The following is a 27128-nucleotide window of genomic DNA, read 5'->3' as shown; positions in this document are numbered from 1 at the left end:
CTTCTTGGAGTCAGCATCAGCATTCCCTTGGTGAATACACAATGCCCTCCTATCCGAGACTGCCATGAAATTGGCCCGTGAACTCAAGAGTCCTATATCCCTTGCAGTCGTAAGTATGCTGCAGTGTCCTTGATATGATCTAACGTAAGGAGCATCCCATGTCTCCAGGATATCTATATCGGATGACAAGGTATTCGACCAATTCTTGAATACTACTACTCACCCATGCGCATGTAATGGCAGGTCTAAGTAATGTACCCGTGGTAGTTCGCATTGTGCGTTGGAAGGCACAAAGTAAGCAGACAGGAGAAGTCAGGATAGTGCGCAAGGGCATAGAAGGGAGCGGCTCAAGAAAAGAGAAGTGGAAACAGACAGCAAACTAGGCTGGAGAGAGACCTGAGACAAAGAGATCTGAATTATACGAGAGCCGACCAGGGGAAACACAAATTATGCAGTCAAGTTTCCCACATTTGGGGAAATCGCAGGAGCAGCACACCCAGAGTGCAATGGGTGAGCCTTGCCCTGGGAGAAGCACCTTCATGATCATAGTATCTCACCTGGCAGGTAAGTAGGAGTTGGGCTAGAGCTGGGGAGGGTCGCTGCTCAGGCACCCCCCTGTCAAGTGAAGGAGATCCAACTGAGGCAGCACAAGGAAACTCTCGAAAGAAGAACAAGGCTAGAGGAAGATCTGAGACAAAGAAATCTGACTTTTACCAGAGCTGACCAGAGGAAAGCACAAACACAGTCCCTCACTACCACAAATAATGCAGTCAAGTTACCCACATTTGGGGAAATCACAGGGGTCAGCATACCCAGAATGCAATGAATGAACCTCACCCTGGGAGAACAATCTTCATGACCATGGTATCTCCTATGCAAAATAAGTATGATTTGGGATAGGGCTGGGGAGGGCCGCTGCTCAGGCACATCTCTGTCAAGTAAAGGAGATTCAACTGAGGCAGCACAAGGGAACTCTCATCTGGGGACAACAACTGCAGGGAGAACACATATTTTCAGATGAACATGGGAGGGCAGAAGGCTGACTAATACTGAAGCACCACCAAACAACAAACCAAATGCAACAACTAGTACAAGCATTCCTGGGGGAAGGTCTGCAGAAGACGGATTTGCATACGGTGATGTCATCCAAGCAGTGGGCCAAAGTTGGCTGGAACCCTCAACTGCATATGAAAAGAGAAAAGGGGTATGCAGGGCATGGCGGCCTTCTGCGGCGCTTGGATGACCCCTAGATTGCATTAAACACCCCCACCCTCCTTCGGTGTGGGGCTCATGTTGGCCATGCCCCAGCCCCTGAAGCATTCAAGCTGATTTCTTGCAGCAGCTGGGCACTGTAACAGCTCCAGAGCTGCTCTGTAAGGCAAGTAAAAGGGTGTGGGCCCTGCAGCACTACCTGTAGTTTGCATTGTGCATTGTAAGGCACTAAGTAAGCAGATAGGAGGAGAAGTCAGGATAGTGCACAAGGGTATAGAAGGGAGGGGCTAAAGAAAAAAGAAGTGGAAACAGACAGCAAACTAGGCTGGAGAGAGACCTGAGACAAAGAGATCTGAATTATATGAGAGCTGACCAGGGGAAACACAAATTATGCAGTCAAGTTTCCCTATTTGGGGAAATCACAGGGGCAGCACACCCAGAGTGCAATGGGTGATCCTTGCCCTGGGAGAAGCAACTTCATGATCATAGTATCTCACCTGACAGGTAAGTAGGAGTTGAGCTAGAGCTGGGGAGGGTCGCTGCTCGGGCACCCCCCTGTCAAGTGAAGGAGATCCAACTGAGGCAGCACAAGGGAACTCTCGAAAGAAGAACAAGGCTAGAGGAAAATCTGAGACAAAGAAATCTGACTTTTACCAGAGCTGACCAGAGGAAAGCACAAACACAGTCCCCCACTACCACAAATAATGCAGTCGAGTTTGCCACATTTGGGGAAATCACAGGGGTCAGCATACCCAGAATGCAATGAATGAACCTCACCCTGGGAGAACAATCTTCATGACCATGGTATCGGCTATGCAAAATAAGTATGATTTGGGATAGGGCTGGGGAGGGCCGCTGCTCAGGCACATCTCTGTCAAGTAAAGGAGATTCAACTGAGGCAGCACAAGGGAACTCTCATCTGGGGACAACAACTGCAGAGAGAACACATATTTTCAGATGAACATGGGAGGGCAGAAGGCTGCCTAATACTGAAGCACCCCCAAACAACAAACCAAATGCAACAACTAGTGCTAGCATTCCTGGGGGAAGGCTGCAGCAGATGGATTTGCATATGGTGATGTCATCCAAGCAGTGGGTCAAAGTTGGCTTCAACCCTCGTCTGCATATGAAAAGAGAAAAGGGGCGTGCAGGGCATGGCAGCCTTTTGCAGCACTTGGATGACCCCTAGTTCGCATTAAACATCTCCACCCTCCTTCGGTGTGGGTCTCATGTTGGCTATGCACCATCCCCTAAAGTATTCAAGCTGATTTCTTGCAGCAGCTGGGCACTGTAACAGCTCCAGAGCTGCTCTGTAAGGCAAATAAAAGGGTGTGGGACCTGCAGCACTACCTGTAGTTTGCATTGTGCGTTGGAAGGCACAAAGTAAGCTTACGGGAGAAGTCAGGATAGTGCGCAAGGGCATAGAAGGGAGCGGCTCAAGAAAAGAGAAGTGTAAACAGACAGCAAACTAGGCTGGAGAGAGACCTGAGACAAAGAGATCTGAATTATACGAGAGCCGACCAGAGGAAACACAAATTATGCAGTCAAGTGTCCCACATTTGGGGAAATCACAGGAGCAGCACACCCAGAGTGCAATGGGTGAGCCTTGCCCTGGGAGAAGCACCTTCCTGATCATAGTATCTCACCTGGCAGGTAAGTAGGAGTTGGGCTAGAGCTGGGGAGGGTCGCTGCTCGGGCACCCCCATGTCAAGTGAAGGAGATCCAACTGAGGCAGCACAAGGGAACTCTCAAAAGAAGAACAAGGCTAGAGGAAGATCTGAGACAAAGAAATCTGACTTTTACCAGAGCTGACCAGAGGAAAGCACAAACACAGTCCCCCACTACCACAAATAATGCAGTCGAGTTTCCCACATTTGGGGAAATCACAGGGGTCAGCATACCCAGAATGCAATGAATGAACCTCACCCTGGGAGAACAATCTTCATGACCATGGTATCTTCTATGCAAAATAAGTATGATTTGGGATAGGGCTGGGGAGGGCCGCTGCTCAGGCACATCTCTGTCAAGTAAAGGAGATTCAACTGAGGCAGCACAAGTGAACTCTCATCTGGGGACAACAACTGCAGGGAGAACACATATTTTCAGATGAACATGGGAGGGCAGAAGGCTACCTAATACTGAAGCACCCCCAAACAACAAACCAAATGCAACAACTAGTGCAAGCATTCCTGGGGGAAGGCCTGCAGCAGATGGATTTGCATATGGTGATGTCATCCAAGCAGTGGGTCAAAGTTGGCTTCAACCCTCATCTGCATATGAAAAGAGAAAAGGGGCGTGCAGGGCATGGCAGCCTTTTTCGGCGCTTGGATGACCCCTAGTTCGCATTAAACACCTCCACCCTCCTTCGGTGTGGGGCTCATGTTGGCTATGCCCCAGCCCCTGAAGCATTCAAGCTGATTCCTTGCAGCAGCTGGGCACTGTAAAAGCTCCAGAGCTGCTCTGTAAGGCAAATAAAAGGGTGTGGGACCTGCAGCACTACCTGTAGTTCGCATTGTGCGTTGGAAGGCACAAAGTAAGCAGACGGGAGAAGTCAGGATAGTGCGCAAGGGCATAGAAGGAAGCGGCTCAAGAAAAGAGAAGTGGAAACAGACAGCAAACTAGGCTGGAGAGAGACCTGAGACAAAAATATCTGAATTATACGAGAGCCGACCAGGGGAAACACAAATTATGCAGTCAAGTTTCCCACATTTGGGGAAATCGCAGGAGCAGCACACCCAGAGTGCAATGGGTGAGCCTTGCCCTGGGAGAAGCACCTTCATGATCATAGTATCTCACCTGGCAGGTAAGTAGGAGTTGGGCTAGAGCTGGGGAGGGTCGCTGCTCGGGCACCCCCCTGTCAAGTGAAGGAGATCCAACTGAGGCAGCACAAGAGAACTCTCGAAAGAAGAACAAGGCTAGAGGAAAATCTGAGACAAAGAAATCTGACTTTTACCAGAGCTGACCAGAGGAAAGCACAAACACAGTCCCCCACTACCACAAATAATGCAGTTGAGTTTCCCCACATTTGGGGAAATCTCAGGGGTAAGCATACCCAGAATGCAATGAATGAACCTCACCCTGGGAGAACAATCTTCATGACCATGGTATCTCCTATGCAAAATAAGTATGATTTGGGATAGGGCTGGGGAGGGCCGCTGCTCAGGCACATCTCTGTCAAGTAAAGGAGATTCAACTGAGGCAGCACAAGGGAACTCTCATCTGGGGACAACAACTGCAGGGAGAACACATATTTTCAGATGAACATGGGAGGGCAGAAGGCTGCCTAATACTGAAGCACCCCCAAACAACAAACCAAATGCAACAACTAGTACAAGCATTCCAGGGGGAAGGTCTGCAGAAGACGGATTTGCATACGGTGATGTCATCCAAGCAGTGGGCCAAAGTTGGCTGGAACCCTCATCTGCATATGAAAAGAGAAAAGGAGTATGCAGGACATGGCGGCCTTTTGCGGCGCTTGGATGACCCCTAGTTCGCATTAAACACCCCCACCCTCCTTCGGTGTGGGGCTCATGTTGGCCATGCCCCAGCCCCTGAAGCATTCAAGCTGATTTCTTGCAGCAGCTGGGCACTGTAACAGCTCCAGAGCTGCTCTGTAAGGCAAGTAAAAGGGTGTGGGCCCTGCAGCACTACCTGTAGTTTGCATTGTGAATTGTAAGGCACAAAGTAAGCAGACGGGAGGAGAAGTCAGGATAGTGCACAAGGGTATAGAAGGGAGGGGCTCAAGAAAAAAGAAGTGGAAACAGACAGCAAACTAGGCTGGAGAGAGACCTGAGACAAAGAGATCTGAATTATATGAGAGCCGACCAGGGGAAACACAAATTATGCAGTCAAGTTTCCCACATTTGGGGAAATCACTGGGGTAGCACACCCAGAGTGCAATGGGTGATCCTTGCCCTGGGAGAAGCAACTTCATGATCATAGTATCTCACCTGGCAGGTAAGTAGGAGTTGGGCTACAGCTGGGGAGGGTCGCTGCTCGGGCACCCCCCTGTCAAGTGAAGGAGATCCAACTGAGGCAGCACAAGGAATCTCTCGAAAGAAGAACAAGGCTAGAGGAAGATCTGAGACAAATAAATCTGACTTTTACCAGAGCTGACCAGAGGAAAGAACAAACACAGTCCCCCACTACCACAAATAATGCAGTCGAGTTTCCCACATTTGGGGAAATCATACGGGTCAGCATACCCAGAATGCAATGAATGAACCTCACCCTGGGAGAACAATCTTCATGACCATGGTATCTCCTATGCAAAATAAGTATGATTTGGGATAGGGCTGGGGAGGGCCGCTGCTCAGGCACATCTCTGTCAAGTAAAGGAGATTCAACTGAGGCAGCACAAGGGAACTCTCATCTGGGGACAACAACTGCAGGGAGAACACATATTTTCAGATGAACATGGGAGGGCAGAAGACTACCTAATACTGAAGCACCCCCAAACAACAAACCAAAGGCAACAACTAGTGCAAGCATTCCTGGGGGAAGGCCTGCAGCAGATGGATTTGCATATGGTGATGTCATCCAAGCAGTGGGTCAAAGTTGGCTTCAACCCTCGTCTGCATATGAAAAGAGAAAAGGGGCGTGCAGGGCATGGCAGCCTTTTTCGGCGCTTGTATGACCCCTAGTTCGCATTAAACACCTCCACCCTCCTTCGGTGTGGGGCTCATGTTGGCTATGCCCCAGCCCCGAAGCATTCAAGCTGATTACTTGCAGCAGTTGGGCACTGTAACAGCTCCAGAGCTGCTCTGTAAGGCAAGTAAAAGGGCGTGGGACCTGCAGCACTACCTGTAGTTCGCATTGTGCGTTGGAAGGCACAAATTAAGCAGACGGGAGAAGTCAGGATAGTGCGCAAGGGCATAGAAGGGAGCGGCTCAAGAAAAGAGAAGTGGAAACAGACAGCAAACTAGGCTGGAGAGAGACCTGAGACAAAGAGATCTGAATTATACGAGAGCCGACCAGGGGAAACACAAATTATGCAGTCAAGTTTCCCACATTTGGAGAAATCACAGGAGCAGCACACCCAGAGTGCAATGGGTGAGCCTTGCCCTGGGAGAAGCACCTTCATGATCATAGTATCTCACCTGGCAGGTAAGTAGGAGTTGGGCTAGAGCTGGGGAGGGTCGCTGCTCGGGCACCCCCCTGTCAAGTGAAGGAGATCCAACTGAGGCAGCACAAGGAATCTCTCGAAAGAAGAACAAGGCTAGAGGAAGATCTGAGACAAATAAATCTGACTTTTACCAGAGCTGACCAGAGGAAAGAACAAACACAGTCCCCCACTACCACAAATAATGCAGTCGAGTTTCCCACATTTGGGGAAATCATACGGGTCAGCATACTCAGAATGCAATGAATGAACCTCACCCTGGGAGAACAATCTTCATGACCATGGTATCTCCTATGCAAAATAAGTATGATTTGGGATAGGGCTTGGGAGGGCCGCTGCTCAGGCACATCTCTGTCAAGTAAAGGAGATTCAACTGAGGCAGCACAAGGGAACTCTCATCTGGGGACAACAACTCCAGGGAGAACACACATTTTCAGATGAACATGGGAGGGCAGAAGGCTGCCTAATACTGAAGCACCCCCAAACAACAAACCAAATGCAACAACTAGTGCAAGCATTCCTGGGGGAAGGCCTGCAGCAGATGGATTTGAATATGGTGATGTCATCCAAGCAGTGAGTCAAAGTTGGCTTCAACCCTCGTCTGCATATGAAAAGAGAAAAGGGGCGTGCAGGGCATGGCGGCCTTTTGCGGCGCTTGGATGACCCCTAGTTCGCATTAAACGCCTCCACCCTCCTTCGGTGTGGGGCTCATGTTGGCTATGCCCCAGCCCCTGAAGCATTCAAGCTGATTTCTTGCAGCAGCTGAGCACTGTAACAGCTCCAGAGCTGCTCTGTAAGGCAAGTAAAAGGGTGTGGGCCCTGCAGCACTACCTGTAGTTCGCATTGTGCGTTGGAAGGCACAAATTAAGCAGACGGGAGAAGTCAGGATAGTGCGCAAGGGCATAGAAGGGAGCGGCTCAAGAAAAGAGAAGTGGAAACAGACAGCAAACTAGGCTGGAGAGAGACCTGAGACAAAAAGATCTAAATTATACGAGAGCCGACCAGGGGAAACACAAATTATGCAGTCAAGTTTCCCACATTTGGGGAAATCACAGGAACAGCACACCCAGAGTGCAATGGGTGAGCCTTGCCCTGGTAGAAGCACCTTCCTGATCATAGTATCTCACCTGGCAGGTAAGTAGGAGTTGGGCTAGAGCTGGGGAGGGTCGCTGCTCGGGCACCCCCCTGTCAAGTGAAGGAGATCCAACTGAGGCAGCACAAGGGAACTCTCGAAAGAAGAACAAGGCTAGAGGAAGGTCTGAGACAAAGAAATCTGACTTTTACCAGAGCTGACCAGAGGAAAGCACAAACACAGTCCCCCACTACCATAAATAATGCAGTCAAGTTTCCCACATTTGGGGAAATCACAGGAGTCAGCATACCCAGAATGCAATGAATGAACCTCACCCTGGGAGAACAATCTTCATGACCATGGTATCTCCTATGCAAAATAAGTATGATTTGGGATAGGGCTGGGGAGGGCCGCTGCTCAGGCACATCTCTGTCAAGTAAAGGAGATCAACTGAGGCAGCACAAAGGAACTCTCATCTGGGGACAACAACTGCAGGGAGAACACATATTTTCAGATGAACATGGGAGGGCAGAAGGCTACCTAATACTGAAGCACCCCCAAACAACAAACCAAATGCAACAACTAGTGCAAGCATTCCTGGGGGAAGGTCTGCAGAAGACGGATTTGCATACGGTGATGTCATCCAAGCAGTGGGCCACAGTTGGCTGGAACCCTCATCTGCATATGAAAAGAGAAAAGGAGTATGCAGGGCATGGCGGCCTTTTGCGGCGCTTGGATGACCCCTAGTTCGCATTAAACACCCCCACCCTCCTTCGGTGTGGGGCTCATGCTGGCCATGCCCCAGCCCCTGAAGCATTCAAGCTGATTTCTTGCAGCAGCTGGGCACTGTAACAGCTCCAGAGCTGCTCTGTAAGGCAAGTAAAAGGGTGTGGGCCCTGCAGCACTACCTGTAGTTTGCATTGTGAATTGTAAGGCACAAAGTAAGCAGACGGGAGGAGAAGTCAGGATAGTGCACAAGGGTATAGAAGGGAGGGGCTCAAGAAAAAAGAAGTGGAAACAGACAGCAAACTAGGCTGGAGAGAGACCTGAGACAAAGAGATCTGAATTATATGAGAGCCGACCAGGGGAAATACAAATTATGCAGTCAAGTTTCCCACATTTGGGGAAATCACTGGGGCAGCACACCCAGAGTGCAATGGGTGATCCTTGCCCTGGGAGAAGCAACTTCATGATCATAGTATCTCACCTGGCAGGTAAGTAGGAGTTGGGCTACAGCTGGGGAGGGTCGCTGCTCGGGCACCCCCCTGTCAAGTGAAGGAGATCCAACAGAGGCAGCACAAGGAATCTCTCGAAAGAAGAGCAAGGCTAGAGGAAGATCTGAGACAAATAAATCTGACTTTTACCAGAGCTGACCAGAGGAAAGAACAAACACAGTCCCCCACTACCACAAATAATGCAGTCGAGTTTCCCACATTTGGGGAAATCATACGGGTCAGCATACCCAGAATGCAATGAATGAACCTCACCCTGGGAGAACAATCTTCATGACCATGGTATCTCCTATGCAAAATAAGTATGATTTGGGATAGGGCTGGGGAGGGCCGCTGCTCAGGCACATCTCTGTCAAGTAAAGGAGATTCAACTGAGGCAGCAGAAGGGAACTCTCATCTGGGGACAACAACTGCAGGGAGAACACATATTTTCAGATGAACATGGGAGGGCAGAAGGCTACCTAATACTGAAGCACCCCCAAACAACAAACCAAATGCAACAACTAGTGCAAGCATTCCTGGGGGAAGGCCTGCAGCAGATGGATTTGCATATGGTGATGTCATCCAAGCAGTGGGTCAAAGTTGGCTTCAACCCTCATCTGCATATGAAAAGAGAAAAGGGGCGTGCAGGGCATGGCAGCCTTTTTCGGCGCTTGGATGACCCCTAGTTCGCATTAAACACCTCCACCCTCCTTTGGTGTGGGGCTCATGTTGGCTATGCCCCAGCCCCGAAGCATTCAAGCTGAGTTCTTGCAGCAGCTGGGCACTGTAACAGCTCCAGAGCTGCTCTGTAAGGCAAATAAAAGGGTGTGGGACCTGCAGCACTACCTGTAGTTCGAATGGTGCATTGGAAGGCACAAAGTAAGCAGACGGGAGAAGTCAGGATAGTGCGCAAGGGCATAGAAGGGAGCGGCTCAAGAAAAGAGAAGTGGAAACAGACAGCAAAGTAGGCTGGAGAGAGACCTGAGACAAAGAGATCTGAATTATACGAGAGCCGACCAGGGAAAACACAAATTATGCAGTCAAGTTTCCCACATTTGGGGAAATCACAGGAGCAGCACACCCAGAGTGCAATGGGTGAGCCTTGCCCTGGGAGAAGCACCTTCCTGATCATAGTATCTCACCTGGCAGGTAAGTAGGAGTTGGGCTAGAGCTGGGGAGGGTCGCTGCTCGGGCACCCCCCTGTCAAGTGAAGGAGATCCAACTGAGGCAGCACAAGGGAACTCTCGAAAGAAGAACAAGGCTAGAGGAAGATCTGAGACAAAAAAATCTGACTTTTACCAGAGCTGACCAGAGGAAAGAACAAACACAGTCCCCCACTACCACAAATAATGCAGTCAAGTTTCCCACATTTGGGGAAATCACAGGGGTCAGCATACCCAGAATGCAATGAATGAACCTCACCCTGGGAGAACAATTTTCATGACCATGGTATCTCCTATGCAAAATAAGTATGATTTGGGATAGGGCTGTGGAGTGCCGCTGCTCAGGCACATCTCTGTCAAGTAAAGGAGATTCAACTGAGGCAGCACAAGGGAACTCTCATCTGGGGACAACAACTGCAGGGAGAACACATATTTTCAGATGAACATGGGAGGGCAGAAGGCTACCTAATACTGAAGCACCCCCAAACAACAAACCAAATGCAACAACTATTGCAAGCATTCCTGGGGGAAGGCCTGCAGCAGATGGATTTGCATATGGTGATGTCATCCAAGCAGTGGGTCAAAGTTGGCTTCAACCCTCGTCTGCATATGAAAAGAGAAAAGGGGCGTGCAGGGCATGGCAGCCTTTTTCGGCGCTTGGATGACCCCTAGTTCGCATTAAACACCTCCACCCTCCTTCGGTGTGGGGCTCATGTTGGCTATGCCCCAGCCCCTGAAGCATTCAAGCTGATTTCTTGCAGCAGCTGGGCACTGTAACAGCTCCAGAGCTGCTCTGTAAGGCAAGTAAAAGGGCGTGGGCCCTGCAACACTACCTGTAGTTCGCATTGTGCGTTGGAAGGCACAAATTAAGCAGACGGGAGAAGTCAGGATAGTGCGCAAGGGCATAGAAGGGAGCGGCTCAAGAAAAGAGAAGTGGAAACAGACAGCAAACTAGGCTGGAGAGAGACCTGAGACAAAGAGATCTGAATTATACGAGAGCCGACCAGGGGAAACACAAATTATGCAGTCAAGTTTCCCACATTTGGAGAAATCACAGGAGCAGCACACCCAGAGTGCAATGGGTGAGCCTTGCCCTGGGAGAAGCACCTTCATGATAATAGTATATCACCTGGCATTTAAGTAGGAGTTGGGCTAGAGCTGGGGAGGGTCGCTGCTCGGGCACCCCCCTGTCAAGTGAAGGAGATCCAACTGAGGCAGCACAAGGGAACTCTCGAAAGAAGAACAAGGCTAGAGGAAAATCTGAGACAAAGAAATCTGACTTTTACCAGAGCTGACCAGAGGAAAGAACAAACACAGTCCCCCACTACCACAAATAATGCAGTCGAGTTTCCCACATTTGGGGAAATCATACGGGTCAGCATACTCAGAATGCAATGAATGAACCTCACCCTGGGAGAACAATCTTCATGACCATGGTATCTCCTATGCAAAATAAGTATGATTTGGGATAGGGCTGGGGAGAGTCGCTGCTCGGGCACTCCCCTGTCAAGTGAAGGAGATCCAACTGAGGCAGCACAAGGAATCTCTCAAAAGAAGAACAAGGCTAGAGGAAGATCTGAGACAAATAAATCTGACTTTTACCAGAGCTGACCAGAGGAAAGAACAAACACAGTCCCCCACTACCACAAATAATGCAGTCGAGTTTCCCACATTTGAGGAAATCATACGGGTCAGCATACCCAGAATGCAATGAATGAACCTCACCCTGGGAGAACAATCTTCATGACCATGGTATCTCCTATGCAAAATAAGTATGATTTGGGATAGGGCTGGGGAGGGCCGCTGCTCAGGCACATCTCTGTCAAGTAAAGGAGATTCAACTGAGGCAGCACAAGGGAACTCTCATCTGGGGACAACAACTGCAGGGAGAACACATATTTTCAGATGAACATGGGAGGGCAGAAGGCTACCTAATACTGAAGCACCCCCAAACAACAAACCAAATGCAACAACTAGTGCAAGCATTCCTGGGGGAAGGCCTGCAGCAGATGGATTTGCATATGGTGATGTCATCCAAGCAGTGGGTCAAAGTTGGCTTCAACCCTCGTCTGCATATGAAAAGAGAAAAGGGGCGTGCAGGGCATGGCAGCCTTTTTCGGCGCTTGGATGACCCCTAGTTCGCATTAAACACCTCCACCCTCCTTCGGTGTGGGGCTCATGTTGGCTATGCCCCAGCCCCGAAGCATTCAAGCTGAGTTCTTGCAGCAGCTGGGCACTGTAACAGCTCCAGAGCTGCTCTGTAAGGCAAATAAAAGGGTGTGGGACCTGCAGCACTACCTGTAGTTCGCATTGTGCATTGGAAGGCACAAAGTAAGCAGACGGGAGAAGTCAGGATAGTGCGCAAGGGCATAGAAGGGAGCGGCTCAAGAAAAGAGAAGTGGAAACAGACAGCAAAGTAGGCTGGAGAGAGACCTGAGACAAAGAGATCTGAATTATACGAGAGCCGACCAGGGAAAACACAAATTATGCAGTCAAGTTTCCCACATTTGGGGAAATCGCAGGAGCAGCACACCCAGAGTGCAATGGGTGAGCCTTGCCCTGGGAGAAGCACCTTCCTGATCATAGTATCTCACCTGGCAGGTAAGTAGGAGTTGGGCTAGAGCTGGGGAGGGTCGCTGCTCGGGCACCCCCCTGTCAAGTGAAGGAGATCCAACTGAGGCAGCACAAGGGAACTCTCGAAAGAAGAACAAGGCTAGAGGAAGATCTGAGACAAAAAAATCTGACTTTTACCAGAGCTGACCAGAGGAAAGAACAAACACAGTCCCCCACTACCACAAATAATGCAGTCGAGTTTCCCACATTTGGGGAAATCACAGGGGTCAGCATACCCAGAATGCAATGAATGAACCTCAACCTGGGAGAACAATTTTCATGACCATGGTATCTCCTATGCAAAATAAGTATGATTTGGGATAGGGCTGGGGAGGGCCGCTGCTCAGGCACATCTCTGTCAAGTAAAGGAGATTCAACTGAGGCAGCACAAGGGAACTCTCATCTGGGGACAACAACTGCAGGGAGAACACATATTTTCAGATGAACATGGGAGGGCAGAAGACTACCTAATACTGAAGCACCCCCAAACAACAAACCAAAGGCAACAACTAGTGCAAGCATTCCTGGGGGAAGGCCTGCAGCAGATGGATTTGCATATGGTGATGTCATCCAAGCAGTGGGTCAAAGTTGGCTTCAACCCTCGTCTGCATATGAAAAGAGAAAAGGGGCGTGCAGGGCATGGCAGCCTTTTTCGGCGCTTGTATGACCCCTAGTTCGCATTAAACACCTCCACCCTCCTTCGGTGTGGGGCTCATGTTGGCTATGCCCCAGCCCCGAAGCATTCAAGCTGATTTCTTGCAGCAGTTGGGCACTGTAACAGCTCCAGAGCTGCTCTGTAAGGCAAGTAAAAGGGCGTGGGACCTGCAGCACTACCTGTAGTTCGCATTGTGCGTTGGAAGGCACAAATTAAGCAGACGGGAGAAGTCAGGATAGTGCGCAAGGGCATAGAAGGGAGCGGCTCAAGAAAAGAGAAGTGGAAACAGACAGCAAACTAGGCTGGAGAGAGACCTGAGACAAAGAGATCTGAATTATACGAGAGCCGACCAGGGGAAACACAAATTATGCAGTCAAGTTTCCCACATTTGGAGAAATCACAGGAGCAGCACACCCAGAGTGCAATGGGTGAGCCTTGCCCTGGGAGAAGCACCTTCATGATCATAGTATCTCACCTGGCAGGTAAGTAGGAGTTGGGCTAGAGCTGGGGAGGGTCGCTGCTCGGGCACCCCCCTGTCAAGTGAAGGAGATCCAACTGAGGCAGCACAAGGAATCTCTCGAAAGAAGAACAAGGCTAGAGGAAGATCTGAGACAAATAAATCTGACTTTTACCAGAGCTGACCAGAGGAAAGAACAAACACAGTCCCCCACTACCACAAATAATGCAGTCGAGTTTCCCACTTTTGGGGAAATCATACGGGTCAGCATACTCAGAATGCAATGAATGAACCTCACCCTGGGAGAACAATCTTCATGACCATGGTATCTCCTATGCAAAATAAGTATGATTTGGGATAGGGCTTGGGAGGGCCGCTGCTCAGGCACATCTCTGTCAAGTAAAGGAGATTCAACTGAGGCAGCACAAGGGAACTCTCATCTGGGGACAACAACTCCAGGGAGAACACACATTTTCAGATGAACATGGGAGGGCAGAAGGCTGCCTAATACTGAAGCACCCCCAAACAACAAACCAAATGCAACAACTAGTTCAAGCATTCCTGGGGGAAGGCCTGCAGCAGATGGATTTGAATATGGTGATGTCATCCAAGCAGTGAGTCAAAGTTGGCTTCAACCCTCGTCTGCATATGAAAAGAGAAAAGGGGCGTGCAGGGCATGGCGGCCTTTTGCGGCGCTCGGATGACCCCTAGTTCGCATTAAACGCCTCCACCCTCCTTCGGTGTGGGGCTCATGTTGGCTATGCCCCAGCCCCTGAAGCATTCAAGCTGATTTCTTGCAGCAGCTGAGCACTGTAACAGCTCCAGAGCTGCTCTGTAAGGCAAGTAAAAGGGTGTGGGCCCTGCAGCACTACCTGTAGTTCGCATTGTGCGTTGGAAGGCACAAATTAAGCAGACGGGAGAAGTCAGGATAGTGCGCAAGGGCATAGAAGGGAGCGGCTCAAGAAAAGAGAAGTGGAAACAGACAGCAAACTAGGCTGGAGAGAGACCTGAGACAAAAAGATCTGAATTATACGAGAGCCGACCAGGGGAAACACAAATTATGCAGTCAAGTTTCCCACATTTGGAGAAATCACAGGAGCAGCACACCCAGAGTGCAATGGGTGAGCCTTGCCCTGGGAGAAGCACCTTCATGATCATAGTATCTCACCTGGCAGGTAAGTAGGAGTTGGGCTAGAGCTGGGGAGGGTCGCTGCTCGGGCACCCCCCTGTCAAGTGAAGGAGATCCAACTGAGGCAGCACAAGGAATCTCTCGAAAGAAGAACAAGGCTAGAGGAAGATCTGAGACAAATAAATCTGACTTTTACCAGAGCTGACCAGAGGAAAGAACAAACACAGTCCCCCACTACCACAAATAATGCAGTCGAGTTTCCCACTTTTGGGGAAATCATACGGGTCAGCATACTCAGAATGCAATGAATGAACCTCACCCTGGGAGAACAATCTTCATGACCATGGTATCTCCTATGCAAAATAAGTATGATTTGGGATAGGGCTTGGGAGGGCCGCTGCTCAGGCACATCTCTGTCAAGTAAAGGAGATTCAACTGAGGCAGCACAAGGGAACTCTCATCTGGGGACAACAACTCCAGGGAGAACACACATTTTCAGATGAACATGGGAGGGCAGAAGGCTGCCTAATACTGAAGCACCCCCAAACAACAAACCAAATGCAACAACTAGTTCAAGCATTCCTGGGGGAAGGCCTGCAGCAGATGGATTTGAATATGGTGATGTCATCCAAGCAGTGAGTCAAAGTTGGCTTCAACCCTCGTCTGCATATGAAAAGAGAAAAGGGGCGTGCAGGGCATGGCGGCCTTTTGCGGCGCTCGGATGACCCCTAGTTCGCATTAAACGCCTCCACCCTCCTTCGGTGTGGGGCTCATGTTGGCTATGCCCCAGCCCCTGAAGCATTCAAGCTGATTTCTTGCAGCAGCTGAGCACTGTAACAGCTCCAGAGCTGCTCTGTAAGGCAAGTAAAAGGGTGTGGGCCCTGCAGCACTACCTGTAGTTCGCATTGTGCGTTGGAAGGCACAAATTAAGCAGACGGGAGAAGTCAGGATAGTGCGCAAGGGCATAGAAGGGAGCGGCTCAAGAAAAGAGAAGTGGAAACAGACAGCAAACTAGGCTGGAGAGAGACCTGAGACAAAAAGATCTGAATTATACGAGAGCCGACCAGGGGAAACACAAATTATGCAGTCAAGTTTCCCACATTTGGGGAAATCACAGGAACAGCACACCCAGAGTGCAATGGGTGAGCCTTGCCCTGGTAGAAGCACCTTCCTGATCATAGTATCTCACCTGGCAGGTAAGTAGGAGTTGGGCTAGAGCTGGGGAGGGTCGCTGCTCGGGCACCCCCCTGTCAAGTGAAGGAGATCCAACTGAGGCAGCACAAGGGAACTCTCGAAAGAAGAACAAGGCTAGAGGAAGGTCTGAGACAAAGAAATCTGACTTTTACCAGAGCTGACCAGAGGAAAGCACAAACACAGTCCCCCACTACCATAAATAATGCAGTCAAGTTTCCCACATTTGGGGAAATCACAGGGGTCAGCATACCCAGAATGCAATGAATGAACCTCACCCTGGGAGAACAATCTTCATGACCATGGTATCTCCTATGCAAAATAAGTATGATTTGGGATAGGGCTGGGGAGGGCCGCTGCTCAGGCACATCTCTGTCAAGTAAAGGAGATCAACTGAGGCAGCACAAAGGAACTCTCATCTGGGGACAACAACTGCAGGGAGAACACATATTTTCAGATGAACATGGGAGGGCAGAAGGCTACCTAATACTGAAGCACCCCCAAACAACAAACCAAATGCAACAACTAGTGCAAGCATTCCTGGGGGAAGGTCTGCAGAAGACGGATTTGCATACGGTGATGTCATCCAAGCAGTGGGCCAAAGTTGGCTGGAACCCTCATCTGCATATGAAAAGAGAAAAGGAGTATGCAGGGCATGGCTGCCTTTTGCGGCGCTTGGATGACCCCTAGTTCGCATTAAACACCCCCACCCTCCTTCGGTGTGGGGCTCATGCTGGCCATGCCCCAGCCCCTGAAGCATTCAAGCTGATTTCTTGCAGCAGCTGGGCACTGTAACAGCTCCAGAGCTGCTCTGTAAGGCAAGTAAAAGGGTGTGGGCCCTGCAGCACTACCTGTAGTTTGCATTGTGAATTGTAAGGCACAAAGTAAGCAGACGGGAGGAGAAGTCAGGATAGTGCACAAGGGTATAGAAGGGAGGGGCTCAAGAAAAAAGAAGTGGAAACAGACAGCAAACTAGGCTGGAGAGAGACCTGAGACAAAGAGATCTGAATTATATGAGAGCCGACCAGGGGAAATACAAATTATGCAGTAAAGTTTCCCACATTTGGGGAAATCACTGGGGCAGCACACCCAGAGTGCAATGGGTGATCCTTGCCCTGGGAGAAGCAACTTCATGATCATAGTATCTCACCTGGCAGGTAAGTAGGAGTTGGGCTACAGCTGGGGAGGGTCGCTGCTCGGGCACCCCCCTGTCAAGTGAAGGAGATCCAACTGAGGCAGCACAAGGAATCTCTCGAAAGAAGAGCAAGGCTAGAGGAAGATCTGAGACAAATAAATCTGACTTTTACCAGAGCTGACCAGAGGAAAGAACAAACACAGTCCCCCACTACCACAAATAATGCAGTCGAGTTTCCCACATTTGGGGAAATCATACGGGTCAGCATACCCAGAATGCAATGAATGAACCTCACCCTGGGAGAACAATCTTCATGACCATGGTATCTCCTATGCAAAATAAGTATGATTTGGGATAGGGCTGGGGAGGGCCGCTGCTCAGGCACATCTCTGTCAAGTAAAGGAGATTCAACTGAGGCAGCAGAAGGGAACTCTCATCTGGGGACAACAACTGCAGGGAGAACACATATTTTCAGATGAACATGGGAGGGCAGAAGGCTACCTAATACTGAAGCACCCCCAAACAACAAACCAAATGCAACAACTAGTGCAAGCATTCCTGGGGGAAGGCCTGCAGCAGATGGATTTACATATGGTGATGTCATCCAAGCAGTGGGTCAAAGTTGGCTTCAACCCTCATCTGCATATGAAAAGAGAAAAGGGGCGTGCAGGGCATGGCAGCCTTTTTCGGCGCTTGGATGACCCCTAGTTCGCATTAAACACCTCCACCCTCCTTTGGTGTGGGGCTCATGTTGGCTATGCCCCAGCCCCGAAGCATTCAAGCTGAGTTCTTGCAGCAGCTGGGCACTGTAACAGCTCCAGAGCTGCTCTGTAAGGCAAATAAAAGGGTGTGGGACCTGCAGCACTACCTGTAGTTCGAATGGTGCATTGGAAGGCACAAAGTAAGCAGACGGGAGAAGTCAGGATAGTGCGCAAGGGCATAGAAGGGAGCGGCTCAAGAAAAGAGAAGTGGAAACAGACAGCAAAGTAGGCTGGAGAGAGACCTGAGACAAAGAGATCTGAATTATACGAGAGCCGACCAGGGAAAACACAAATTATGCAGTCAAGTTTCCCACATTTGGGGAAATCACAGGAGCAGCACACCCAGAGTGCAATGGGTGAGCCTTGCCCTGGGAGAAGCACCTTCCTGATCATAGTATCTCACCTGGCAGGTAAGTAGGAGTTGGGCTAGAGCTGGGGAGGGTCGCTGCTCGGGCACCCCCCTGTCAAGTGAAGGAGATCCAACTGAGGCAGCACAAGGGAACTCTCGAAAGAAGAACAAGGCTAGAGGAAGATCTGAGACAAAAAAATCTGACTTTTACCAGAGCTGACCAGAGGAAAGAACAAACACAGTCCCCCACTACCACAAATAATGCAGTCAAGTTTCCCACATTTGGGGAAATCACAGGGGTCAGCATACCCAGAAAGCAATGAATGAACCTCACCCTGGGAGAACAATTTTCATGACCATGGTATCTCCTATGCAAAATAAGTATGATTTGGGATAGGGCTGTGGAGTGCCGCTGCTCAGGCACATCTCTGTCAAGTAAAGGAGATTCAACTGAGGCAGCAGAAGGGAACTCTCATCTGGGGACAACAACTGCAGGGAGAACACATATTTTCAGATGAACATGGGAGGGCAGAAGACTACCTAATACTGAAGCACCCCCAAACAACAAACCAAAGGCAACAACTAGTGCAAGCATTCCTGGGGGAAGGCCTGCAGCAGATGGATTTGCATATGGTGATGTCATCCAAGCAGTGGGTCAAAGTTGGCTTCAACCCTCGTCTGCATATGAAAAGAGAAAAGGGGCGTGCAGGGCATGGCAGCCTTTTTCGGCGCTTTTATGACCCCTAGTTCGCATTAAACACCTCCACCCTCCTTCGGTGTGGGGCTCATGTTGGCTATGCCCCAGCCCCGAAGCATTCAAGCTGATTTCTTGCAGCAGTTGGGCACTGTAACAGCTCCAGAGCTGCTCTGTAAGGCAAGTAAAAGGGCGTGGGACCTGCAGCACTACCTGTAGTTCGCATTGTGCGTTGGAAGGCACAAATTAAGCAGACGGGAGAAGTCAGGATAGTGCGCAAGGGCATAGAAGGGAGCGGCTCAAGAAAAGAGAAGTGGAAACAGACAGCAAACTAGGCTGGAGAGAGACCTGAGACAAAGAGATCTGAATTATACGAGAGCCGACCAGGGGAAACACAAATTATGCAGTCAAGTTTCCCACATTTGGAGAAATCACAGGAGCAGCACACCCAGAGTACAATGGGTGAGCCTTGCCCTGGGAGAAGCACCTTCATGATCATAGTATCTCACCTGGCAGGTAAGTAGGAGTTGGGCTAGAGCTGGGGAGGGTCGCTGCTCGGGCACCCCCCTGTCAAGTGAAGGAGATCCAACTGAGGCAGCACAAGGAATCTCTCGAAAGAAGAACAAGGCTAGAGGAAGATCTGAGACAAATAAATCTGACTTTTACCAGAGCTGACCAGAGGAAAGAACAAACACAGTCCCCCACTACCACAAATAATGCAGTCGAGTTTCCCACATTTGGGGAAATCATACGGGTCAGCATACTCAGAATGCAATGAATGAACCTCACCCTGGGAGAACAATCTTCATGACCATGGTATCTCCTATGCAAAATAAGTATGATTTGGGATAGGGCTTGGGAGGGCCGCTGCTCAGGCACATCTCTGTCAAGTAAAGGAGATTCAACTGAGGCAGCACAAGGGAACTCTCATCTGGGGACAACAACTCCAGGGAGAACACACATTTTCAGATGAACATGGGAGGGCAGAAGGCTGCCTAATACTGAAGCACCCCCAAACAACAAACCAAATGCAACAACTAGTGCAAGCATTCCTGGGGGAAGGCCTGCAGCAGATGGATTTGAATATGGTGATGTCATCCAAGCAGTGAGTCAAAGTTGGCTTCAACCCTCGTCTGCATATGAAAAGAGAAAAGGGGCGTGCAGGGCATGGCGGCCTTTTGCGGCGCTTGGATGACCCCTAGTTCGCATTAAACGCCTCCGCCCTCCTTCGGTGTGGGGCTCATGTTGGCTATGCCCCAGCCCCTGAAGCATTCAAGCTGATTTCTTGCAGCAGCTGAGCACTGTAACAGCTCCAGAGCTGCTCTGTAAGGCAAGTAAAAGGGTGTGGGCCCTGCAGCACTACCTGTAGTTCGCATTGTGCGTTGGAAGGCACAAATTAAGCAGACGGGAGAAGTCAGGATAGTGCGCAAGGGCATAGAAGGGAGCGACTCAAGAAAAGAGAAGTGGAAACAGACAGCAAACTAGGCTGGAGAGAGACCTGAGACAAAAAGATCTGAATTATACGAGAGCCGACCAGGGGAAACACAAATTATGCAGTCAAGTTTCCCACATTTGGGGAAATCACAGGAACAGCACACCCAGAGTGCAATGGGTGAGCCTTGCCCTGGTAGAAGCACCTTCCTGATCATAGTATCTCACCTGGCAGGTAAGTAGGAGTTGGGCTAGAGCTGGGGAGGGTCGCTGCTCGGGCACCCCCCTGTCAAGTGAAGGAGATCCAACTGAGGCAGCACAAGGGAACTCTCGAAAGAAGAACAAGGCTAGAGGAAGGTCTGAGACAAAGAAATCTGACTTTTACCAGAGCTGACCAGAGGAAAGCACAAACACAGTCCCCCACTACCATAAATAATGCAGTCAAGTTTCCCACATTTGGGGAAATCACAGGGGTCAGCATACCCAGAATGCAATGAATGAACCTCACCCTGGGAGAACAATCTTCATGACCATGGTATCTCCTATGCAAAATAAGTATGATTTGGGATAGGGCTGGGGAGGGCCGCTGCTCAGGCACATCTCTGTCAAGTAAAGGAGATCAACTGAGGCAGCACAAAGGAACTCTCATCTGGGGACAACAACTGCAGGGAGAACACATATTTTCAGATGAACATGGGAGGGCTGAAGGCTACCTAATACTGAAGCACCCCCAAACAACAAACCAAATGCAACAACTAGTGCAAGCATTCCTGGGGGAAGGTCTGCAGAAGACGGATTTGCATACGGTGATGTCATCCAAGCAGTGGGCCAAAGTTGGCTGGAACCCTCATCTGCATATGAAAAGAGAAAAGGAGTATGCAGGGCATGGCGGCCTTTTGCGGCGCTTGGATGACCCCTAGTTCGCATTAAACACCCCCACCCTCCTTCGGTGTGGGGCTCATGCTGGCCATGCCCCAGCCCCTGAAGCATTCAAGCTGATTTCTTGCAGCAGCTGGGCACTGTAACAGCTCCAGAGCTGCTCTGTAAGGCAAGTAAAAGGGTGTGGGCCCTGCAGCACTACCTGTAGTTTGCATTGTGAATTGTAAGGCACAAAGTAAGCAGACGGGAGGAGAAGTCAGGATAGTGCACAAGTGTATAGAAGGGAGGGGCTCAAGAAAAAAGAAGTGGAAACAGACAGCAAACTAGGCTGGAGAGAGACCTGAGACAAAGAGATCTGAATTATATGAGAGCCGACCAGGGGAAATACAAATTATGCAGTCAAGTTTCCCACATTTGGGGAAATCACTGGGGCAGCACACCCAGAGTGCAATGGGTGATCCTTGCCCTGGGAGAAGCAACTTCATGATCATAGTATCTCACCTGGCAGGTAAGTAGGAGTTGGGCTACAGCTGGGGAGGGTCGCTGCTCGGGCACCCCCCTGTCAAGTGAAGGAGATCCAACTGAGGCAGCACAAGGAATCTCTCGAAAGAAGAGCAAGGCTAGAGGAAGATCTGAGACAAATAAATCTGACTTTTACCAGAGCTGACCAGAGGAAAGAACAAACACAGTCCCCCACTACCACAAATAATGCAGTCGAGTTTCCCACATTTGGGGAAATCATACGGGTCAGCATACCCAGAATGCAATGAATGAACCTCACCCTGGGAGAACAATCTTCATGACCATGGTATCTCCTATGCAAAATAAGTATGATTTGGGATAGGGCTGGGGAGGGCCGCTGCTCAGGCACATCTCTGTCAAGTAAAGGAGATTCAACTGAGGCAGCAGAAGGGAACTCTCATCTGGGGACAACAACTGCAGGGAGAACACATATTTTCAGATGAACATGGGAGGGCAGAAGGCTACCTAATACTGAAGCACCCCCAAACAACAAACCAAATGCAACAACTAGTGCAAGCATTCCTGGGGGAAGGCCTGCAGCAGATGGATTTGCATATGGTGATGTCATCCAAGCAGTGGGTCAAAGTTGGCTTCAACCCTCATCTGCATATGAAAAGAGAAAAGGGGCGTGCAGGGCATGGCAGCCTTTTTCGGCGCTTGGATGACCCCTAGTTCGCATTAAACACCTCCACCCTCCTTTGGTGTGGGGCTCATGTTGGCTATGCCCCAGCCCCGAAGCATTCAAGCTGAGTTCTTGCAGCAGCTGGGCACTGTAACAGCTCCAGAGCTGCTCTGTAAGGCAAATAAAAGGGTGTGGGACCTGCAGCACTACCTGTAGTTCGAATGGTGCATTGGAAGGCACAAAGTAAGCAGACGGGAGAAGTCAGGATAGTGCGCAAGGGCATAGAAGGGAGCGGCTCAAGAAAAGAGAAGTGGAAACAGACAGCAAAGTAGGCTGGAGAGAGACCTGAGACAAAGAGATCTGAATTATACGAGAGCCGACCAGGGAAAACACAAATTATGCAGTCAAGTTTCCCACATTTGGGGAAATCACAGGAGCAGCACACCCAGAGTGCAATGGGTGAGCCTTGCCCTGGGAGAAGCACCTTCCTGATCATAGTATCTCACCTGGCAGGTAAGTAGGAGTTGGGCTAGAGCTGGGGAGGGTCGCTGCTCGGGCACCCCCCTGTCAAGTGAAGGAGATCCAACTGAGGCAGCACAAGGGAACTCTCGAAAGAAGAACAAGGCTAGAGGAAGATCTGAGACAAAAAAATCTGACTTTTACCAGAGCTGACCAGAGGAAAGAACAAACACAGTCCCCCACTACCACAAATAATGCAGTCAAGTTTCCCACATTTGGGGAAATCACAGGGGTCAGCATACCCAGAAAGCAATGAATGAACCTCACCCTGGGAGAACAATCTTCATGACCATGGTATCTCCTATGCAAAATAAGTATGATTTGGGATAGGGCTGTGGAGTGCCGCTGCTCAGGCACATCTCTGTCAAGTAAAGGAGATTCAACTGAGGCAGCACAAGGGAACTCTCATCTGGGGACAACAACTGCAGGGAGAACACATATTTTCAGATGAACATGGGAGGGCAGAAGGCTACCTAATACTGAAGCACCCCCAAACAACAAACCAAATGCAACAACTATTGCAAGCATTCCTGGGGGAAGGCCTGCAGCAGATGGATTTGCATATGGTGATGTCATCCAAGCAGTGGGTCAAAGTTGGCTTCAACCCTCGTCTGCATATGAAAAGAGAAAAGGGGCGTGCAGGGCATGGCAGCCTTTTTCGGCGCTTGGATGACCCCTAGTTCGCATTAAACACCTCCACCCTCCTTCGGTGTGGGGCTCATGTTGGCTATGCCCCAGCCCCTGAAGCATTCAAGCTGATTTCTTGCAGCAGCTGGGCACTGTAACAGCTCCAGAGCTGCTCTGTAAGGCAAGTAAAAGGGCGTGGGCCCTGCAACACTACCTGTAGTTCGCATTGTGCGTTGGAAGGCACAAATTAAGCAGACGGGAGAAGTCAGGATAGTGCGCAAGGGCATAGAAGGGAGCGGCTCAAGAAAAGAGAAGTGGAAACAGACAGCAAACTAGGCTGGAGAGAGACCTGAGACAAAGAGATCTGAATTATACGAGAGCCGACCAGGGGAAACACAAATTATGCAGTCAAGTTTCCCACATTTGGAGAAATCACAGGAGCAGCACACCCAGAGTGCAATGGGTGAGCCTTGCCCTGGGAGAAGCACCTTCATGATAATAGTATATCACCTGGCATTTAAGTAGGAGTTGGGCTAGAGCTGGGGAGGGTCGCTGCTCGGGCACCCCCCTGTCAAGTGAAGGAGATCCAACTGAGGCAGCACAATGGAACTCTCGAAAGAAGAACAAGGCTAGAGGAAAATCTGAGACAAAGAAATCTGACTTTTACCAGAGCTGACCAGAGGAAAGAACAAACACAGTCCCCCACTACCACAAATAATGCAGTCGAGTTTCCCACATTTGGGGAAATCATACGGGTCAGCATACTCAGAATGCAATGAATGAACCTCACCCTGGGAGAACAATCTTCATGACCATGGTATCTCCTATGCAAAATAAGTATGATTTGGGATAGGGCTGGGGAGAGTCGCTGCTCGGGCACTCCCCTGTCAAGTGAAGGAGATCCAACTGAGGCAGCACAAGGAATCTCTCAAAAGAAGAACAAGGCTAGAGGAAGATCTGAGACAAATAAATCTGACTTTTACCAGAGCTGACCAGAGGAAAGAACAAACACAGTCCCCCACTACCACAAATAATGCAGTCGAGTTTCCCACATTTGAGGAAATCATACGGGTCAGCATACCCAGAATGCAATGAATGAACCTCACCCTGGGAGAACAATCTTCATGACCATGGTATCTCCTATGCAAAATAAGTATGATTTGGGATAGGGCTGGGGAGGGCCGCTGCTCAGGCACATCTCTGTCAAGTAAAGTATATTCAACTGAGGCAGCACAAGGGAACTCTCATCTGGGGACAACAACTGCAGGGAGAACACATATTTTCAGATGAACATGGGATGGCAGAAGGCTACCTAATACTGAAGCACCCCCAAACAACAAACCAAATGCAACAACTAGTGCAAGCATTCCTGGGGGAAGGCCTGCAGCAGATGGATTTGCATATGGTGATGTCATCCAAGCAGTGGGTCAAAGTTGGCTTCAACCCTCGTCTGCATATGAAAAGAGAAAAGGGGCGTGCAGGGCATGGCAGCCTTTTTCGGCGCTTGGATGACCCCTAGTTCGCATTAAACACCTCCACCCTCCTTCGGTGTGGGGCTCATGTTGGCTATGACCCAGCCCCGAAGCATTCAAGCTGATTTCTTGCAGCAGCTGGGCACTGTAACAGCTCCAGAGCTGCTCTGTAAGGCAAATAAAAGGGTGTGGGACCTGCAGCACTACCTGTAGTTCGCATTGTGCGTTGGAAGGCACAAAGTAAGCAGACGGGAGGAGAAGTCAGGATAGTGCACAAGGGTATAGAAGGGAGGGGCTCAAGAAAAAAGAAGTGGAAACAGACAGCAAACTAGGCTGGAGAGAGACCTGAGACAAAGAGATCTGAATTATACGAGAGCCGACCAGGGGAAACACAAATTATGCAGTCAAGTTTCCCACATTTGGGGAAATCACAGGAGCAGCACACCCAGAGTGCAATGGGTGAGCCTTGCCCTGGGAGAAGCACCTTCCTGATCATAGTATCTCACCTGGCAGGTAAGTAGGAGTTGGGCTAGAGCTGGGGAGGGTCGCTGCTCGGGCACATCCCTATCAAGTGAAGGAGATCCAACTGAGGCAGCACAAGTGAACTCTCGAAAGAAGAACAAGGCTAGAGGAAGATCTGAGACAAAGAAATCTGACTTTTACCAGAGCTGACCAGAGGAAAGCAAAAACACAGTCCCCGACTACCACAAATAATGCAGTCAAGTTTCCCACATTTGGGGAAATCACAGGGGTTAGCATACCCAGAATGCAATGAATGAACCTCACCCTGGGAGAACAGTCTTCATGACCATGGTATCTCCTATGCAAAATAAGTATGATTTGGGATAGGGCTGGGGAGGGCCGCTGCTTAGGCACATCTCTGTCAAGTAAAGGAGATTCAACTGAGGCAGCACAAGGGAACTCATCTGGGGACAACAACTGCAGGGAGAACACATATTTTCAGATGAACATGGGAGGGCAGAAGGCTACCCAGGGCCGGCGCTACCACTAGGCAGCTTTAGGCAGCTGCCTATGGGCGGCGACCACTGGAGGGCGGCACAACACACTGAAGAAATTACCAGCCGGCAGCTCCACTCGCGATTGGCTCCCACGTCATGTTGGCTACTTCCCCCGTCCCTGCGATTGGGCTCCCCCAAATGTTATCCACGCCCCCCCCCCCGTCCCCCCCCGTGATTGTATAGCCGAATGTTACCCGCCCCCGCCTTCACGCAATCCCGCGATTGGCTCCTGCCCTACTGCATGTTGTCACCAGCTCCCCCCCTTCCCCCCGCAATTGGACTCCCGCTCACGATTGGTACCCGCTGCCTCCCGCTCAACTCCTGCATCGTGTTACCGGCTCCTTCCTGTCCCCGCTCTGCTGCGATATACGTCAGTGTCGGAGTGTCCCAGAGAACCTGGCCCCCGCCTGCCAGAAGGACCAACACCTGGGCATGGAGGAGGAGGCTGCACTGAGAAGATGACAGCCGGGTCCGTGGATGGCAGAGCAGGCGGACATTTGCGAGAAGCAGCGCACACCCGGGGGTTACCCTCTCACCTTGTGTCAGTAAGTGGTGTCTGTTTAGTGAGTTTGTGTCAGTAAGTGGTGTCTGTTTGTGTCAGTAAGTGGTGTCTGTGTGCATTTGTGTCAGTAAGTGGTGTCTGTGTGCATTTGTGTCAGTAAGTGGTGTTTGTTTGTGCAAGTAAGTGGTGTATGTGTGTCAGTAAGTGGTGTCCGTATTCTTGTCAGTAAGTGGTGTCTATATAGGGTGTGTGTGTCAGTAAGTGATGTCTATGTAGGGTGTGTGTGTGTGTGTGTGTGTGTGTGTGTCAGTAAGTGGTGTCTATGTAGGGTGTGTGTGTGTGTGTGTGTGTGTGTGTGTGTCAGTAAGTGGTGTCTATGTAGGGTGTGTGTGTGTGTGTGTGTGTGTGTGTGTGTGTGTGTCAGTAAGTGGTGTCTATGTAGGGTGTGTGTGTCAGTAAGTGGGGTCTATGTAGGGTGTGTGTGTGTGTGTGTGTGTGTGTGTGTGTGTGTGTGTGTGTGTGTGTGTGTGTGTGTGTGTAAGTGGTGTCTGTGGTAAATGTTTGGGGTAAATGATTATAGTTTGCTGTGCTTGATGTGAGCTGCTCAATTTATAGATCAGGGAATCCATTTTTGGAGGCGAGATTAAGCGCTGTGTTAGTGTATGTCTGGCACAGTGATGAATAAATGAAAAAATGATGATATAATATAAATGAAAAGAAAGAACAAAATAGAAAAAATATGGTGGTAAATAATAATGATAAAAAATT

At 50.0% G+C, this 27128-nt stretch overlaps 40 non-coding genes and 6 pseudogenes across 40 annotated transcripts; all 46 read right to left on the bottom strand.

Moving 5' to 3' along the window:
- Positions 1 to 409: 409 nt before the first annotated feature.
- Positions 410 to 572, bottom strand: LOC135002651 (U1 spliceosomal RNA). The gene has a single exon (XR_010203839.1). It is a non-coding gene; the product is annotated as a U1 spliceosomal RNA (small nuclear RNA).
- A 152-nt stretch (positions 573 to 724) lies between these two features.
- On the bottom strand, positions 725 to 888 carry LOC135002494 (U1 spliceosomal RNA). The gene has a single exon (XR_010203686.1). It is a non-coding gene; the product is annotated as a U1 spliceosomal RNA (small nuclear RNA).
- Positions 889 to 1583: 695 nt separating this feature from the next.
- Positions 1584 to 1724, bottom strand: LOC135002805 (U1 spliceosomal RNA; annotated as a pseudogene).
- Positions 1725 to 1876: 152 nt separating this feature from the next.
- Positions 1877 to 2040, bottom strand: LOC135002573 (U1 spliceosomal RNA). Its single transcript, XR_010203763.1, has one exon. It is a non-coding gene; the product is annotated as a U1 spliceosomal RNA (small nuclear RNA).
- Positions 2041 to 2710: 670 nt separating this feature from the next.
- Positions 2711 to 2873, bottom strand: LOC135002681 (U1 spliceosomal RNA). The gene has a single exon (XR_010203865.1). It is a non-coding gene; the product is annotated as a U1 spliceosomal RNA (small nuclear RNA).
- Positions 2874 to 3025: 152 nt separating this feature from the next.
- LOC135002450 (U1 spliceosomal RNA) lies at positions 3026 to 3189 on the bottom strand. Its single transcript, XR_010203643.1, has one exon. It is a non-coding gene; the product is annotated as a U1 spliceosomal RNA (small nuclear RNA).
- Positions 3190 to 3860: 671 nt separating this feature from the next.
- Positions 3861 to 4023, bottom strand: LOC135002654 (U1 spliceosomal RNA). Its single transcript, XR_010203842.1, has one exon. It is a non-coding gene; the product is annotated as a U1 spliceosomal RNA (small nuclear RNA).
- A 152-nt stretch (positions 4024 to 4175) lies between these two features.
- LOC135002846 (U1 spliceosomal RNA) lies at positions 4176 to 4340 on the bottom strand. The gene has a single exon (XR_010204001.1). It is a non-coding gene; the product is annotated as a U1 spliceosomal RNA (small nuclear RNA).
- Positions 4341 to 5035: 695 nt separating this feature from the next.
- LOC135002808 (U1 spliceosomal RNA) lies at positions 5036 to 5177 on the bottom strand (annotated as a pseudogene).
- A 152-nt stretch (positions 5178 to 5329) lies between these two features.
- On the bottom strand, positions 5330 to 5493 carry LOC135002558 (U1 spliceosomal RNA). The gene has a single exon (XR_010203748.1). It is a non-coding gene; the product is annotated as a U1 spliceosomal RNA (small nuclear RNA).
- Positions 5494 to 6163: 670 nt separating this feature from the next.
- LOC135002721 (U1 spliceosomal RNA) lies at positions 6164 to 6326 on the bottom strand. Its single transcript, XR_010203902.1, has one exon. It is a non-coding gene; the product is annotated as a U1 spliceosomal RNA (small nuclear RNA).
- Positions 6327 to 6478: 152 nt separating this feature from the next.
- On the bottom strand, positions 6479 to 6642 carry LOC135002521 (U1 spliceosomal RNA). The gene has a single exon (XR_010203712.1). It is a non-coding gene; the product is annotated as a U1 spliceosomal RNA (small nuclear RNA).
- Positions 6643 to 7334: 692 nt separating this feature from the next.
- Positions 7335 to 7476, bottom strand: LOC135002792 (U1 spliceosomal RNA; annotated as a pseudogene).
- Positions 7477 to 7628: 152 nt separating this feature from the next.
- LOC135002473 (U1 spliceosomal RNA) lies at positions 7629 to 7792 on the bottom strand. Its single transcript, XR_010203665.1, has one exon. It is a non-coding gene; the product is annotated as a U1 spliceosomal RNA (small nuclear RNA).
- A 701-nt stretch (positions 7793 to 8493) lies between these two features.
- On the bottom strand, positions 8494 to 8628 carry LOC135002829 (U1 spliceosomal RNA; annotated as a pseudogene).
- Positions 8629 to 8780: 152 nt separating this feature from the next.
- Positions 8781 to 8944, bottom strand: LOC135002557 (U1 spliceosomal RNA). Its single transcript, XR_010203747.1, has one exon. It is a non-coding gene; the product is annotated as a U1 spliceosomal RNA (small nuclear RNA).
- A 670-nt stretch (positions 8945 to 9614) lies between these two features.
- On the bottom strand, positions 9615 to 9777 carry LOC135002674 (U1 spliceosomal RNA). The gene has a single exon (XR_010203859.1). It is a non-coding gene; the product is annotated as a U1 spliceosomal RNA (small nuclear RNA).
- Positions 9778 to 9929: 152 nt separating this feature from the next.
- On the bottom strand, positions 9930 to 10093 carry LOC135002483 (U1 spliceosomal RNA). The gene has a single exon (XR_010203675.1). It is a non-coding gene; the product is annotated as a U1 spliceosomal RNA (small nuclear RNA).
- Positions 10094 to 10764: 671 nt separating this feature from the next.
- Positions 10765 to 10927, bottom strand: LOC135002843 (U1 spliceosomal RNA). The gene has a single exon (XR_010203998.1). It is a non-coding gene; the product is annotated as a U1 spliceosomal RNA (small nuclear RNA).
- Positions 10928 to 11079: 152 nt separating this feature from the next.
- Positions 11080 to 11243, bottom strand: LOC135002520 (U1 spliceosomal RNA). The gene has a single exon (XR_010203711.1). It is a non-coding gene; the product is annotated as a U1 spliceosomal RNA (small nuclear RNA).
- Positions 11244 to 11395: 152 nt separating this feature from the next.
- On the bottom strand, positions 11396 to 11559 carry LOC135002585 (U1 spliceosomal RNA). Its single transcript, XR_010203773.1, has one exon. It is a non-coding gene; the product is annotated as a U1 spliceosomal RNA (small nuclear RNA).
- A 670-nt stretch (positions 11560 to 12229) lies between these two features.
- Positions 12230 to 12392, bottom strand: LOC135002616 (U1 spliceosomal RNA). The gene has a single exon (XR_010203804.1). It is a non-coding gene; the product is annotated as a U1 spliceosomal RNA (small nuclear RNA).
- A 152-nt stretch (positions 12393 to 12544) lies between these two features.
- LOC135002541 (U1 spliceosomal RNA) lies at positions 12545 to 12708 on the bottom strand. The gene has a single exon (XR_010203731.1). It is a non-coding gene; the product is annotated as a U1 spliceosomal RNA (small nuclear RNA).
- Positions 12709 to 13378: 670 nt separating this feature from the next.
- LOC135002720 (U1 spliceosomal RNA) lies at positions 13379 to 13541 on the bottom strand. The gene has a single exon (XR_010203901.1). It is a non-coding gene; the product is annotated as a U1 spliceosomal RNA (small nuclear RNA).
- Positions 13542 to 13693: 152 nt separating this feature from the next.
- LOC135002509 (U1 spliceosomal RNA) lies at positions 13694 to 13857 on the bottom strand. Its single transcript, XR_010203701.1, has one exon. It is a non-coding gene; the product is annotated as a U1 spliceosomal RNA (small nuclear RNA).
- Positions 13858 to 14528: 671 nt separating this feature from the next.
- Positions 14529 to 14691, bottom strand: LOC135002718 (U1 spliceosomal RNA). Its single transcript, XR_010203899.1, has one exon. It is a non-coding gene; the product is annotated as a U1 spliceosomal RNA (small nuclear RNA).
- Positions 14692 to 14843: 152 nt separating this feature from the next.
- LOC135002508 (U1 spliceosomal RNA) lies at positions 14844 to 15007 on the bottom strand. The gene has a single exon (XR_010203700.1). It is a non-coding gene; the product is annotated as a U1 spliceosomal RNA (small nuclear RNA).
- Positions 15008 to 15678: 671 nt separating this feature from the next.
- On the bottom strand, positions 15679 to 15841 carry LOC135002767 (U1 spliceosomal RNA). The gene has a single exon (XR_010203943.1). It is a non-coding gene; the product is annotated as a U1 spliceosomal RNA (small nuclear RNA).
- Positions 15842 to 15993: 152 nt separating this feature from the next.
- Positions 15994 to 16157, bottom strand: LOC135002416 (U1 spliceosomal RNA). The gene has a single exon (XR_010203611.1). It is a non-coding gene; the product is annotated as a U1 spliceosomal RNA (small nuclear RNA).
- Positions 16158 to 16858: 701 nt separating this feature from the next.
- On the bottom strand, positions 16859 to 16993 carry LOC135002839 (U1 spliceosomal RNA; annotated as a pseudogene).
- Positions 16994 to 17145: 152 nt separating this feature from the next.
- LOC135002555 (U1 spliceosomal RNA) lies at positions 17146 to 17309 on the bottom strand. Its single transcript, XR_010203745.1, has one exon. It is a non-coding gene; the product is annotated as a U1 spliceosomal RNA (small nuclear RNA).
- Positions 17310 to 17979: 670 nt separating this feature from the next.
- Positions 17980 to 18142, bottom strand: LOC135002673 (U1 spliceosomal RNA). Its single transcript, XR_010203858.1, has one exon. It is a non-coding gene; the product is annotated as a U1 spliceosomal RNA (small nuclear RNA).
- Positions 18143 to 18294: 152 nt separating this feature from the next.
- Positions 18295 to 18458, bottom strand: LOC135002566 (U1 spliceosomal RNA). The gene has a single exon (XR_010203756.1). It is a non-coding gene; the product is annotated as a U1 spliceosomal RNA (small nuclear RNA).
- Positions 18459 to 19128: 670 nt separating this feature from the next.
- LOC135002752 (U1 spliceosomal RNA) lies at positions 19129 to 19291 on the bottom strand. Its single transcript, XR_010203929.1, has one exon. It is a non-coding gene; the product is annotated as a U1 spliceosomal RNA (small nuclear RNA).
- A 152-nt stretch (positions 19292 to 19443) lies between these two features.
- Positions 19444 to 19607, bottom strand: LOC135002519 (U1 spliceosomal RNA). Its single transcript, XR_010203710.1, has one exon. It is a non-coding gene; the product is annotated as a U1 spliceosomal RNA (small nuclear RNA).
- A 671-nt stretch (positions 19608 to 20278) lies between these two features.
- LOC135002766 (U1 spliceosomal RNA) lies at positions 20279 to 20441 on the bottom strand. The gene has a single exon (XR_010203942.1). It is a non-coding gene; the product is annotated as a U1 spliceosomal RNA (small nuclear RNA).
- A 152-nt stretch (positions 20442 to 20593) lies between these two features.
- On the bottom strand, positions 20594 to 20757 carry LOC135002851 (U1 spliceosomal RNA). Its single transcript, XR_010204006.1, has one exon. It is a non-coding gene; the product is annotated as a U1 spliceosomal RNA (small nuclear RNA).
- A 701-nt stretch (positions 20758 to 21458) lies between these two features.
- On the bottom strand, positions 21459 to 21593 carry LOC135002828 (U1 spliceosomal RNA; annotated as a pseudogene).
- Positions 21594 to 21745: 152 nt separating this feature from the next.
- On the bottom strand, positions 21746 to 21909 carry LOC135002554 (U1 spliceosomal RNA). Its single transcript, XR_010203744.1, has one exon. It is a non-coding gene; the product is annotated as a U1 spliceosomal RNA (small nuclear RNA).
- Positions 21910 to 22579: 670 nt separating this feature from the next.
- LOC135002671 (U1 spliceosomal RNA) lies at positions 22580 to 22742 on the bottom strand. The gene has a single exon (XR_010203856.1). It is a non-coding gene; the product is annotated as a U1 spliceosomal RNA (small nuclear RNA).
- A 152-nt stretch (positions 22743 to 22894) lies between these two features.
- On the bottom strand, positions 22895 to 23058 carry LOC135002535 (U1 spliceosomal RNA). Its single transcript, XR_010203725.1, has one exon. It is a non-coding gene; the product is annotated as a U1 spliceosomal RNA (small nuclear RNA).
- Positions 23059 to 23729: 671 nt separating this feature from the next.
- On the bottom strand, positions 23730 to 23892 carry LOC135002842 (U1 spliceosomal RNA). The gene has a single exon (XR_010203997.1). It is a non-coding gene; the product is annotated as a U1 spliceosomal RNA (small nuclear RNA).
- A 152-nt stretch (positions 23893 to 24044) lies between these two features.
- LOC135002518 (U1 spliceosomal RNA) lies at positions 24045 to 24208 on the bottom strand. The gene has a single exon (XR_010203709.1). It is a non-coding gene; the product is annotated as a U1 spliceosomal RNA (small nuclear RNA).
- A 152-nt stretch (positions 24209 to 24360) lies between these two features.
- LOC135002584 (U1 spliceosomal RNA) lies at positions 24361 to 24524 on the bottom strand. The gene has a single exon (XR_010203772.1). It is a non-coding gene; the product is annotated as a U1 spliceosomal RNA (small nuclear RNA).
- Positions 24525 to 25197: 673 nt separating this feature from the next.
- LOC135002688 (U1 spliceosomal RNA) lies at positions 25198 to 25360 on the bottom strand. Its single transcript, XR_010203870.1, has one exon. It is a non-coding gene; the product is annotated as a U1 spliceosomal RNA (small nuclear RNA).
- A 152-nt stretch (positions 25361 to 25512) lies between these two features.
- LOC135002592 (U1 spliceosomal RNA) lies at positions 25513 to 25676 on the bottom strand. The gene has a single exon (XR_010203780.1). It is a non-coding gene; the product is annotated as a U1 spliceosomal RNA (small nuclear RNA).
- Positions 25677 to 27128: the final 1452 nt, after the last annotated feature.

This window comes from Pseudophryne corroboree, unplaced genomic scaffold (genome assembly GCF_028390025.1).
Source record: "Pseudophryne corroboree isolate aPseCor3 unplaced genomic scaffold, aPseCor3.hap2 scaffold_179, whole genome shotgun sequence".
Taxonomy (NCBI): domain Eukaryota; kingdom Metazoa; phylum Chordata; class Amphibia; order Anura; family Myobatrachidae; genus Pseudophryne; species Pseudophryne corroboree.
This window is presented reverse-complemented; position numbering and strand designations above follow the sequence as displayed.